This window comes from Anomaloglossus baeobatrachus, chromosome 3, assembly GCF_048569485.1.
Source record: "Anomaloglossus baeobatrachus isolate aAnoBae1 chromosome 3, aAnoBae1.hap1, whole genome shotgun sequence".
Taxonomy (NCBI): Eukaryota; Metazoa; Chordata; class Amphibia; order Anura; family Aromobatidae; genus Anomaloglossus; species Anomaloglossus baeobatrachus.
Window position 1 is genome coordinate 21,881,601 of NC_134355.1, and position 14,084 is coordinate 21,895,684.

General features: G+C 53.1%; 1 protein-coding gene across 1 annotated transcript in view; it reads right to left on the reverse strand.

Moving 5' to 3' along the window:
* LOC142294881 (calpain-13-like) overlaps positions 1 to 14,084 on the reverse strand; it is a 212,644-nt gene that overhangs the window by 36,119 nt on the left and 162,441 nt on the right. The window lies entirely within an intron of this gene.

Below are 14,084 nucleotides of genomic sequence, written 5' to 3' on the forward strand. Positions count from 1 at the left end.
GTGTGGGGTGTGGTGGTGTGTGACCTGTGACCCCTGGCTTGCCCAGGGCGACACATTCCCCCTTAGCAAAATGCAGACCGTCCGCGGGCTGCCGTCCTACACCGGTTTTATTTTTCTGTAAAAGGGATAACAGGGTTAAGCAAACATTAATAACATTTTTAATAACTTCTTCCCAAGACGGGAGGCACATTTACTTTTAACGTTGCAACGGTTTACGGTTACGGTTTCCGCTCTCTCCCACCCAAGTAACCTGGCCCTGATGCTGCCCCTAAAACCCAGGCAGCACCCCTTGACCCACAGTCCAGCACACGGTACCCGAGCGGGATCTGTCCTTCCCTCCAGAGGGTAACCACCGGTTCCTTTGGCGGCTGGGCCCTGGCCTGCTCTGCTCAGGGACCTCCCTCCAACCTGCCTCTCCGGAGGCGGCACTGCGGAAACGGTAACGGTAACCAACATATTTACAAGCCACTAACGTCTGTGGTTGCCCTGCAAGTTCACGGGCTTGTCCATGGATAGTTCCCATGCATTTTTAAACGGTCCCCACGGGGACAACGGTGCCAGCTCCTGCCGGTTGCAAATCACACCAGACAATCAGGTAAACTTCGGTTAATTTTCATTTTCCTTATCATTTTTCAAACTTTTCAAACAAACAAACAACCACTCCTTCATATTTGCGGACCCCTTTTACTCATAGAACGGTCTCCCTGTACCTAAGTGGGGGTCTACCTAGGTTGGAACGGGTGGACCTTCGGGGCCCGGTGTCAGTGGTGCTAGACAGTGGGGTAGAGGGAACAATCGGTTCCTCCTCCCTGCTATAGTGTGGAGCAGGCGGAGGCGGAGGGGAGCTGGGTACAGGTTCATCCCTGGACACTGGCACTGGTTCTGGCTCACGGTTAATCGCTTCCACTACTTCTTCATCCACGGGTTGTGGGAACAGTATCACTGGAAGTATCACCGCACCGTTCTGTGTAGGCCAGTTTGCTGGGAAGTCACCCATTACAGTGTGGATTACCTCTGCTGCCTTCTCCACGGGTGGAGGAACCGGTACTTCAGCCTCTGCCTTCAACGCTGGGGGGCATTTTTTCAGATGGTCCCGAGAAACGGTGGCCAGGGTACCCCCTTGGTCACGACTGATCTGGTAGGTCTTCCCATCGTCCCACTCTGTGGGTTGTATGACGTAAGGGACTTGCTCCCACTGATCATCCAGTTTGTGGGCTTTCCTCTTCCGTTTCAGCACCACATCTCCTGGCTGGAAAGGACCTGCGGGTGCCTTCTGATTGAACCGGTACTCTTGCTGTTCTCGACTCCGACTGAGGTTTTTCTCCACATACTCCTGGATTTGCCGGTACTGGGCCCTCCTCCGACTTTCCCACTCTGCCGTTGAAGGGAGTGCTTCCGGGGCCTCCAACCCCATCTCCAGATCCACCGGCAGGCGGCCAGGACGAGCCCTCATCAGATACGCTGGGGTGCACTTCGTCGAGCTGGACGGGATATTATTGTACATGTCGACCAAGTCGGGTAACTTTTCTGGCCACATGTTCCGTTCTTCCAGCGGTAGCGTCTTGAGGAGCCCCAGGACCAAATGGTTCATTTTCTCGCACATGCCATTGGTCTGGGCGTGGTACGGAGTGGTCCGGATCTTCTTGCAGCCGTACAACTGGCAGAATTCGTGAAACACTTCTGCTTCAAAAGCCGGGCCTTGGTCAGTCAGCACCTTCTCGGGGTACCCATGGGGTCGGCAAAAATAGGCCTGGAACGCTCGAGCAGCGGTTCGACCAGTCAGGTCCTTAACGGGGACTACCACCATAAATCTTGAGTAGTGGTCTACCATGGTCAAGGCGTAGGTGTATCCACTTCGGCTAGGGGTGAGTTTGACATGGTCTAGGGCGACCAGCTCCAGCGGCTGATGGGTGACTATGGGATGTAACGGTGCCCTCTGGCTAGTCTCGTCCTTTCTTCTCAGCGTACAAGGACCGCACTCTCGGCACCAGGCTTCCACCGATTCACGCATCCCACTCCAATAGAACCGCTCCCTCAACAGCATCTCCAGCTTCTTCCACCCGAAGTGGCCAGCACCATCATGGTATGCCTGTAGGACAGTGGCGACATCAGCTTGAGGAACGATTAACTGGCATATTTTCTCATGGGTCTTTGGGTTGATCAGCTCACGGTACAGCCTCCCTTGGTGTAGGTAAAGCCGTTTCCGTTCTTTCCACAAGCGTTGGGCTTCGGCTGGAGCGGCAGGGTCTATTCCCATAGCACCTTGTTCCACCAGGGTCTTGACAAGGCGGACAGCCGGCGCTTGGTCCTGGGCGTCCTGCCACTCTTGACTGGGCCGCGGGTCCAGATCCACCCTTTGCTGACATACTTGTACCCTTTCAGTAGGCGGCTGGTGAAACGCAGGTAACTCAATCTCCTCGAGGTCGTCATCCTCGCACCCCTCTTCTGACAAATGGGGCATCCGGGAGAGTGCATCTGCATTGATGTTGACACGACCAGCTCGGTACTTTATGGTGAAATCATAGTTGGCTAACCGGGCTACCCACCGCTGCTCCAGCGCGCCCAACTTGGCCGTGTTCAGGTGAGTCAGCGGATTGTTGTCCGTGAATGCGGTGAATTTTGCTGCCGCCAAATAGTGACGGAACCGCTCCGTGATAGCCCACACCAACGCCAGTAGCTCGAGCTTGAAGGAGCTATAGTTCTCAGGGTTCCTTTCGGTCGGCCGGAGTTTTCGGCTGGCGTAGGCAATCACCTTCTCCTTTCCATCCTGGACCTGGGATAGGACCGCTCCTAGCCCCACGTTACTGGCGTCCGTGTGGAGGATGAATGGGCGCCCATAGTCAGGGTACGCCAGGACCTCTTCTCCGGTCAGGGCCGCCTTCAACTGGCAAAAGGACTCCTCATGCTTGTCCTCCCACGACAGTGGGGCTCCGATGGGTCTACCACCTTTGGTCTGTCCCACGAGGAGATCTTGCATGGGGGCAGCCATCTTCGTGTACCCCTTTATAAAGCGCCGATAGTACCCCACCAGACCCAGAAACTGCCTTACCTCCCTCACTGTAGTTGGTCTCGGCCAGCTTTGGATGGCAGTGATCTTCTCAGGGTCGGGGGCGACACCATCCGCACTCACCACATGCCCTAGATACTGCACCCTGGGTTTCAGCAGATGGCATTTTGAGGGCTTCAACTTCATCCCGTACTTGGCAAGGGACGCGAACACCTCGGCCAGGTGCTCCAGATGGGCTTCATACGTCTGGGAATAAACAATCACATCATCCAAATACAGCAGGACGGTCTCGAAGTTTAAATGTCCCAGACAGCACTCCATCAACCGTTGGAAGGTCCCAGGGGCATTGCACAGCCCAAACGGCATGCTATTGAATTCGCAGAGCCCCATCGGGGTGGTGAAGGCGGTCTTCTCCCGGTCCTCTGGAGCCACGGCCACTTGCCAGTACCCGCTGGTGAGGTCAAGGGTCGAGAAGTAGTTTGCAGTCCTCAGTGCGGCCAAAGACTCTTCAATACGCGGTAATGGATAGGCATCTTTATGGGTTACCTGGTTGATCTTCCGGTAGTCCACACACATCCGCATGGTACCGTCCTTCTTCTTAACCAGTACCAACGGAGCGGCCCAGGGACTACAGCTGTCCCGAATAACCCCCGCCTCCTTCATATTCCTCAACATATCCTTGGCACACTGGTAATGTGCAGGGGGAATAGGTCTGTACCTCTCTTTGACAGGGGGATGTTCACCTGTGGGAATGTGGTGTTGGACCCCCTTGATCTGCCCGAAGTCTAGGGGGTGCTTACTGAAAACCTGTTCGTACTCCTGCACCACCCTGTGTACCCCCGCCCTGTGATGTGTAGGGGTATTATCAGTGCCTACATGTAGCTGTTGGTGCCACTCTTTTGTGTCCCCCTGGGGTGGGGGAGTGTTGGTGGCAGGTTGGAGTGTGGATGGACTGGCTTCATGGATAGTGTGAGGGTCCATGGTAAGCAGCTTGGCAATGGTGGCATACCGGGGAAGCCTGACTTCTTCCTCCCCACAGTTCAACACTCTCACAGGCACTCTCCCTTTCTTCACATCCACCACCCCTCGGGCGGCCATTACGGTGGGCCAGTGCTCGGAAGACATGGGCTCCATCATTGCGGGGTAGTCACGCCCCTGAGGCCCTACTGCTGCCCTACACCAGATCATCATCTCACTCCTAGGGGGCACAGTCAATGGAGCAACATCCATCACTCTCACTCCACCAATCTCCCCTCCTGTTGAGCTTACATGCTGGCGGTACATCAGGGCACGGATTTCACGCTGCACAGCCCTCTGCCGGCTCCCCGCCGCTGTGGCGGCTAGCTGTTGCAATAGGGTCAACACATCAGCCATGCAGTGTTCCATCACATTGGTTCCCAGCACTATCTTCGGGTTATGATCACTGGGTTCATTCATGATCACAATCATACCCTGGTGTTGTAGTTCAGCTTGCCCCACTGTCATAGCCACTTGTTTATACCCCACCTGGGTCAATGGAAGTCCATTAGCGGCTATCAACGTTATGCTATTGTCTGGGGGCGCCAGCTCGTCTACGGCCCAATACCGCTGGTACAACTTGTACGGTATAGTAGTTACCTGTGATCCAGTGTCCAAGAGAGCCATCACTGGTATGCTGTCCACAGTCACGGGGATGATAGGGCGGGCCCCGATATATCGGTCTCGCCAGTCCGGGGGGCCACGATGTTCTACTCCTGAGGATTGGCCCGGGGCCCCAGGGGTTGCTCGTTTAACGGGCACTGTCGGTAGTAATGGCCCGGCTTACGGCACTTGTAGCAGATTGGAGGTCTGCTCCGCGGGTTGTTAGCACTTCTCTGCTGCATCCAGGGAACATCCTCGGGACTGTCAGCAAGCTGTATCTGCGCTGGAGGCTGAGATCTGGTCAAAGGTTGCAGTGCAGCAAGGATTTTGGCAAGGTCTCCGTCCATGCGACGGACCTGGGCTGCCAACTCTTCGACTGTGCTGCTTGGGGCTGCCGGCATTACAGAGGTTGGTCTGGCTGAGGCCGCCACAACAGGAGCTGTCTCGACGGGCCACGGGACGGGTTCCAGAACTTCGGCAGCTGGGGGCTGGAGTGCTTTGATAGCCCGCTCTTTTAACACAGCAAAGTCCACATCAGGGTGTTCCAGAGCCCACAGCCGGAGTTGTTTACGATCCTCAGGGGACCTCATCCCCTGCGCAAATTGTTCCACCAGCATCTTGTTGCTATCCGCCTCATTAATAGAGTTCACCCGCTTCAGCGTGCGGAGGGCGGTCTGCAGACGTAGAGCATAGTCCCGAATGCTATCCCCGGCTCGTTGCCGGCACTGGTAAAACTGCATCCTCAGCTCAGCTTCAGTCCGGGTCTCGAAGGCAGTCTGTAGCTTCTCAAAGATGGTGGCTACAGAGAGCCGGTCCCCCTTGGCCCAGGTCTCCGCTTCCTGCTCCGCCGCACCGGTTAGCTGGCCTAGCACTATCGCCGCTCGTTGCTTATCAGTCAGGGGGTACAGCTCCAGCAACGGGTTAAGCTTTTTCCGGAAGGCCTGTAGGGCATCCGGTTTCCCATCATACTGCGGTAGCCAGGCAGCTCCGGGCGCATAGGGCAAGGAAAACGGCATGACCTGAGCGAGCGCGGGGGCCGCGGCACCTCCCGCCGGTACAACCGGGGCTTGGGCAGGCCCATTCCCATCCGCGGGTGCCGCTGCGGCTGCGACCACCGCTCCTCCAGCGGCTCCGTCGGGCGCAGACATCTTGTTTTCGTCCCCCTTAGCTCTTTCCGGCCCCTCCTCTCTCGGGGCGGGGTTTTGGCCATCGCGCCTCTACTGCTCGAGAAGACGCTCGAGCGGGAACTCTTCGCGTCAAAGATGGCGGCTTCTGAAATTTTTCTGCCGGATACCTCCGGCGGTAACAAGGCGCACCTCTACCAGACGGCAGAGCGGTAAGATCCTGTTCGTGACGCCAAGTTGTCGCGGGCGGGGAGGAGGGTGTCGGGACACTACGCTCACCCCTTCTGCTCGGGTCCGACAGCTGCTCAGTGGTGGCTCGAGCTGTGGGCCGGATCCCGGGGTTCCTCGAGCGACACTCCTCGCCCGTGAGTGAAAGGGGTTTGTTGGGTGTGGGGATGGTTATAGTTCGTGACGCCACCCACGGTTGTGGTGATTGCACCACCGCTGCTCTGGGTGGGGATCCCGGGGATGGTGATGGGGAGCAGCCAGGTGTTGTGTTGCCCCTCCGTGGGTAGGGGTTGGTGATCCCGGGGCCCGGTGATGGGTGGAGAGGTGCGGGGCCTGGTGGGCGCAGGGACGCGGGGGCAGCGCTGTGCCTTGCGGCACTGTGGTACTCACTCAGCCTGAGACATGGACACAGTTTGTACGGTAAACCAAACGGCTGGTAGGACGGTCCCACAGACGGCTGCACCTGCACTCCCGGTAGGTGACGGTGATGTCCCTCTTCCTTGCACCTAAGTTTGACTGATGGTAGCGGTGGATTCCCTCCGGTTACCCGCTCCCCGACTGCAATCTGGGCCGGAGGAGCTCTACACTTTGCCCGCAGGCGCTGGCCCTGAGAAACTGGTGCCTTGGCGGTGGCGGTGTCTCTCTGCTTCAGGTTGGGCTGTTGCCGTCAATCGGGACTTGGTTGCTGGGGGATCTACGTCCCCTTCACTGACGGATTCGGCAAATTTGGCGACTCCTAGCCTTGCCGGGGTCCGAGAGGCCCCTGCCCTGGTGCTGACTGTCCTTCGGAACACTGCTCCAGACCACCGGGCACACAGCCAACGGGGTCCTTCCAGGAACTTCCAAACGGTCCCCCTCCAGACAGTCACCGCCGTCGCTGACCTTGCTGTTCTGGCCCTCCACAAAGCTGGACCCTTCAGGCTTTGCACACTCTCTGCTCTGTCACCACTTCTTGCTTTCCTCCTTTTCCACTTTCACTTTTCTTACTGTCACTTGCTGTTTACTTTAGCCCAGCCTGGGCTACTCCTCCACTCCTTCCACTTCCTCCTCCCTGACTGTTCTGCCTGGTACTTCCCGCCTCCAGAGCTGTGATCTCCTTGGTGGGCGGAGCCAACCGCCTGGCCCACCCCCTGGTGTGAATCATCAGCCTCTGAAGGAAGGCAACAAGGATTTCTGGTTAGCTGTGATGTGCCTACCTGGAGTGTGGGGTGTGGTGGTGTTGTGACCTGTGACCCCTGGCTTGCCCAGGGCGACACACTAGCAACCAGGAAAACAACTGCTGTAGGAAGGAGGGAAATAGGAGTGCAGCAAAGCCCAGACAGATGTTGGTGGTAGGGGACTCTATAATTAGGCGGACAGACAGGGTCATCTGTCGCCGAGACCGTGAATGCCGAACAGTGTGGTGTCTCCCGGGTGCTCGGGTTCGGCATATTGCGCATCGGATAGACAGATTGCGGGGTGGGGCTGGGGAAAACCCAACGGTCATGGTGCACATAGGTACTAATGACAAAGTTAGAGGCAGGTGGAAGGTCCTTAAAAATGATTACAGGGAACTAGGAGAGAAGCTGAAGTCCAGGACCTCCAAGGTGGTGTTTTCAGAAATACTACCGGTGCCACGAGCGTCACTAGAAAGACAGCGGGAGCTTAGGGAGATAAACACGTGGCTTAGAAATTGGTGCAGGAAGGAAGGGTTCGGGTTCATGGAGAACTGGGCTGACTTCTCAGTCAGCTACAGGCTCTACGGTAGGGACGGGCTGCACCTCAATGGGGAAGGTGCAGCTGTGCTGGGGGAGAAAATGGTCAGACGGATGGAGGAGCTTTTAAACTAGGATCGGGGGGGAGGGAGGGTAGTGGAGCAAATAAGGGGATAGATAGAGCAGATAGAGACAGTGAGATGGTAGGGGTCAATGAAGGATTAGGGGGGGATGGGACATGCAAGGAACGTAGCGAGGCTAGGAGTAATAAAGGTGTTAATAGGATTAAATGTCTATTGGAAAATGCAAGAAGTCTTGCAAACAAAATGAATGAATTGGAGACTCTTATGTCAACCATGGATTATGATGTGGTGGGCATTACGGAAACCTGGCTGGATGAAAGCCATGACTGGGTGACAAACATACAGGGTTATAGTACATTTAGGAGGGACAGGAAAGACAAAAAAGGTGGTGGGGTGTGTATATTTATCAAATCTAACCTAAAACCTGTGTTGTATGATGACATTGCGGGGAACTGCAACAATGTAGAGTCAGTATGGGTAAATGTAAATGGGGAGGGGAATAATGGAAAAATGCTAACTGGAGTTTGCTATAAGCCTCCTAACATACCTGAACAAATAGAGGGTGAAATGCTGGAACAAATTGAAAAGGCATCTAATAATAATAATCGGGTTCTTATTATGGGGGATTTTAACTATCCAGACATTCAGTGGGACATAGAATCTTCTGGTTGTGCTAAAAGCTGTAAGTTCTTATCTACCATTCAAGACCATTTCCTCTCTCAGATGGTAGATGAACCGACAAGGGGAGATAATCTGCAGGATCTACTCCTGTCAAATAGACCGGATACAATTTCAGATCTACAGGTCCAGGAGCACTTGACAGATCCGGGAGCACTTGGGCACCAGTGATCATAATATGGTAAGCTTCAAAGTAATATTCAATAGAACATTTCAAAGGGGAAATGCTAAAACGTGGAATTTTAGGAAAGCTGATTTTAACAAATTAAGGGAAGAGCTTAAATGTGTAGATTGGGACAAAGTCCTGGTAACTGGGGATACCGAACATAAATGGGGAAGGTTTAAGGATATACTGCTAGAGTCCTGTAAAAAACTTATACCCTCTGGTAATAAAATGTCCCGGAATAAAAAGAAACCACTATGGATAAATAAGACTGTACAAAGTATAATAAAACAAAAACAAAGGGCGTTTAATATCTTGAAGGCTGAAAATACAGAAATAGAATTGCAGGAGTATAAAGATATCAATAGGAAATGCAAAAAAGAAATCAAACAAGCAGAACTAGCTACTGAAACAAAAATCGCCAATGACATTAATATAAATCCCAAAATCTTTTATAAACACATTAATGCCAAAAGGAAAACAAAGCATAGTATTGGCCCCTTAAAATATAATAACAAGTTAGTTATAGAGGACAAACAAAAGACTGAGATATTAAATAGGCATTTCTCATCTGTGTTCACCAAGGAACTGACTGTACCAGGGATCATTCAACAAGTGAAAAATCAAAGTTCTTCACCAGGTATAATTAATTAAAAGTTCAATAGTATGAATCAGCTCACCGTGGAAAAAGCTCAGTCTTGATTTCGTCCTGGAGCACGGACAGGCACTGCCACAGCCCAAAATAATGCAAAAGATGAGGATGTCCAGCTCTTCAGGCAAAAAAATCACGTCTTTATTTTATCATGCAGACACAAAGAATGACATGACCAGCACAACGCGTTTCAGGTGAAAGCACTCACCCCTAATCATGATACTGGATAGATGGTGCTGCAAAGCTTATATGCAAATGCTAATCAATGTAACAGATGTTTAAATTACTTCAGCACCTTACATGCACGAAGTAAGGTGTAATTTCATGCATGTAAGGTGCTGAAGTAATTTAAACATCTGTTACATTGATTAGCATTTGCATATAAGCTTTGCAGCACCATCTATCCAGTTTCATGATTAAGGGTGAGTGCTTTCACCTGAAACGCGTTGTGCTGGTCATGTCATTCTTTGTGTCTGCATGATAAAATAAAGACGTGATTTTTTTGCCTGAAGAGCTGGACATCCTCATCTTTTGCATAATTAATTTAACACAAGATGAAGTACGCCTACGTCTGAGTAAATTAAACATTGACAAATCCCCAGGGCCAGATGGCATTCATCCACGAATATTGAGGGAATTGAGCTCCGTAATCGACAGACCTCTGTATCTCATCTTTTTAGACTCGCTTGTAACAGGGTTGGTGCCTCAGGATTGGAGGATTGCTGATGTGGTACCGATATTTAAAAAAGGTAAGAGGGTAGATCCAGGTAACTACCGTCCAGTAAGCCTGACATCAGTAGTATGCAAAGTTTTTGAGGGCATTTTAAGGGATGACATGCAAAAATATATTGCAGAAAATAATATAACTGACAAACAGCATGGATTCATGAAATATAAGTCGTGTCTAACCAACCTGTTGGGGTTCTATGAGGGGGTAAGTTCAAACCTGGATATTGGTAATGCAGCTGATGTGATTTATTTGGACTTTGCAAAGGCATTTGATACTGTACCACATAATAGCCTTATACTAAAGCTCCAGAAGCAAGGGCTAGGGGACACAATATGCAACTGGGTAAGGAATTGGCTAAAAGATAGGAAACAAAGAGTAGTCATAAATGGTACATTCTCTAAATGGGCTATAGTCAGCAGTGGGGTGCCGCAGGGATCAGTACTGGGAGCAGTGGGGGCCGCAGGGATCTGTGCTGGGAGCAGTGGGGTGCCGCAGGGATCTGTACTGGGAGCAGTGGGGACCACAGGGATCTGTACTGGGAGCAGTGGGGTGCCGCAGGGATCTGTACTGGGAGCAGTGGGGGCCGCAGGGATCTGTACTGGGAGCAGTGGGGTGCCGCAGGGATCTGTACTGGGAGCAGTGGGGACTGCAGGGATCTGTACTGGTGTGGGGCCCCGAGGTGCGGTGTCGGTGCAGCTGTGCATTACCTTCAGGGACTCCACGCGGCTGGATCCTGTCACCGGTAGGAAATCCTCTATTTTGATTGTCGTGACGCCACTCTCAGAATTGCGGTCAATGGGGACCGCCACTGCAGATTAAGGGATGCCTGGGGCTGATGGTGGGTGCAGTCAGTTGTAATAGCCTCCTGAGAGTGAGGCAAGCCCCAGGGCCCTGTGTAAGTGTGTGGAACCACAAGGCGCAGAATAACTCAACACAAGCAGAATGTCTTTCAGGGGTTTTACTCACTGATGATGGCAGGGTGAGTAACCCGGGCGTAGCTGGGATGAACCAGGCTGGAACCAGGTGTCCTTCAGGCTGACTGATGAGGGTGGCTACTGACTCGCCTTCCTTAGCCCTTCTGTTGTTTGTGGTAACCCCGACTTGCAGTCCCTATGGGGGTCACCCAGGGAAGTTGCTGCTCCCCTCGTTTCGGCCCGTTTGCTTGTAGCCTGGACCAGGTCACTCCGGCTGCTTGCCTCCTGTGAACTATGGGCCCTCACTTTGCTACGTGGCTGCGGACTCTGTGGTGTTGTCTTGGGGGTTTGAAGTGCCCCCTCAGGCAGGTTTGGCAGAAGAAAGCTGGATCTATCTCTGCACTGGGACCTGTTACCCCTGCGGGCCTGGTACCTCCCTAGCAGTCCTCTTACTCTCCACTCCGTTGCTCTCTCTTTAGCCTTGTGTGGATTTCAGACGGCACCACTAGGTGACCGTTCTCCCCCGTCAGTAGTCACTGCGCGGACGCTGTTAGACTGCAACAGCTCCAGGGTCGACTTCTGCTCTCCCTGAGCTGCACACTAAACCGGCTCACTTGTGGGACCTGCCCTGCTGCTCCTGTCTGAGCTCCACTTCCATGCTCCTCACTCCTCCACACTCTGCTTCAGACTCCTCCTTCTCTTTTCCCTTTGTGCCTGCCTACGCCACCTAGCAACCAGGCTCTCTACCACACCCCTTGAGTGGAGATGGAGGCCTCGCCCCCTCCTGGGATCCCCAGGGGTCCTCCCAAAGGTACATGTGTGAGACCTGATCACTATGCGCCTGTGTAGTCACACCTCGGTCAGCCTTCTGGATTACCTGTTTTGTACTGTCCCCAGCATGGGTGCAGGTACTCACTGGTGCCTGACCAGGTCAGGGGCGCCACATTGGGAGCAGTGGGGACTGCAGGGATCTGTACTGGGAGCAGTGGGGACCGCAGGGATCTGTACTGGGAGCAGTGGGGGCCGCAAGGATCTGTACTGGGAGCAGTGGGGGCCGCAAGGATCTGTGCTTGGACCGATTCTTTTTAATCTCTTTATTAATGACCTTGTGGATGGGATTGATAGTAAAGTGTCAGTCTTTGCTGATGACACCAAACTATGTAGGATATTAAAAACTGACCTTGATAGTACAATATTACAACACGATCTGGATAAGATGTCAGAATGGGCAGATATGTTACACCTCGTGGCTCTCCTGTGGCAAGGAATGAGACAGTCTCCTTGCCTGCCACGAGTGCTCCTCCTCAGCAGCGCCGAAGGTCTGCCAGACTGCGCAGAGTGCAGGAGAAACCTCCTCAGAGAGGCAGCACAAGGGTGACACCTAGTGGTACTCCTGTTGCAAGAAATGAGACGGTCTCCCATTCCTTTCCTGCCGCAGCTCCTCCTGCTCAGCAGCCTCGAAGGTCTGTGAGGTTGCGCAATGTGCAGAGGTTTGCTGCTCAGGGAAGCAGTGAGACTCCCGTTATCTCTACACATTGTGAGACCGAGGATCCCGCCTCTATTTCCCAGAGGCAGGAGGGTGAGCATGTGCTATGCTTGGTGGATCCTGATTCGCCCACTGACGTCACACGGCTTGATGACAAGGCTGGTGACGTGGTGAATCCTGACTGGCCAGGCTGGGATGTCGTGGATCCTGATTGGGTCAAGTCCATCATCTCCGCCTCGCGCCCGCCCTTGGCTGGAGCTACACCTCCTTAAAAGCTCCTCCTGCCATCATGGCGGCGCGCGACCGTCCTTCTATGTTTGGATGTCTGGCAGCGTGCTGCCACGCCACTGCTCAGGCATTATCTTCCTCTGTGGGCTTGGCCCTTGCTGCTTAGGCAGCCCCTGGTTTGCAGGCCGTGTCCCTGCCTTGCTGCTCCGGCAGTAGCTCCTTCTACAGGCCGTGTTCCTGTCCCAGGTGAGCTCCTCGAGTCTCCACTGGACTCACCTGGTTATTGAAAGCACACGTGCGTGGGCACCTCTGTGCTACCCTCGTGCCATATTCTCGTGACTTCCACTGGCACACGTGCGTGGGCACCTCTGTGCTTCCCCGTGCAACAGGTACACCGAGCCGTGTGATCCCTGCCATACAACCCACACGGGTTAGAGCAGACCGGTGTACATAGATCGTCTGTGACATTCCAGACGATCGCTAGCAGCAACCCGCTCACTCTTCACCCACCATAGCAGCGGTCCCTTACACCGCACAGTGGACCTTGACCGGCGGAAGCTGTCCATTCCCCATCTTGGCACGCTTCCCCGGGTCCCCCTCGTAACACAGATACTTGGCAAATGAGATTTAATGTTGATAAATGTAAAGTAATGCACCTAGGACGGAGTAATCCTATAGCTGCGTATACATTAAATGGAAGTAAACTCGGGACTACAGAACAGGAGAAGGACTTGGGTATTCTCATTACAAATAAGCTGAGCAGCAGCTCTCAATGTCAGGCAGCAGCTGCTAAAGCAAACAAGATTTTAGGGTGTATAAAAAGAGAGATTAGATCCCGTGATCCCAACGTATTGTTACCCCTCTATAAATCACTTGTAAGGCCACATCTGGAATATGGGATCCAGTTTTGGGCTCCACATTTTAAAAAGGACATTCAGAAGTTAGAGGTAGTTCAAAGGCAGGCAACTAGACTATTACAAGGAATGGAGGCCGCCCGTATGATGAGGAATGGAGGCCGCCCGTATGATAAGTAATGGAGGCCGCCCGTATGATAAGTAATGGAGGCCGCTCGTATGATGAGGAATGGAGGCCGCCCGTATGATAAGTAATGGAGGCCGCCCGTATGATAAGTAATGGAGGCCGCCCGTATGATGAGGAATGGAGGCCGCCCGTATGATAAGTAATGGAGGCCGCCCGTCTGATGAGGAATGGAGGCCGCCCGTATGATGAGAGGGTGAAAAAGTTAGATATGTTTAGCTTAGAAAAAAGATGTCTCAGAGGAGATCTCATCTATATGTATAAATATATGTGTGGTCAATATAAAGGACTGGCACAGGACTTATTTCTTCCAAAGACAATACTAAGGACCAGGGGCACTCACTGCGAGTGGAAGAAAAGCGATTCCGACAGCTAAATAGGAAAGGGTTCTTTACAGTTAGAGCGGTCAGACTGTGCAATACACTACCACAAGAGGTAG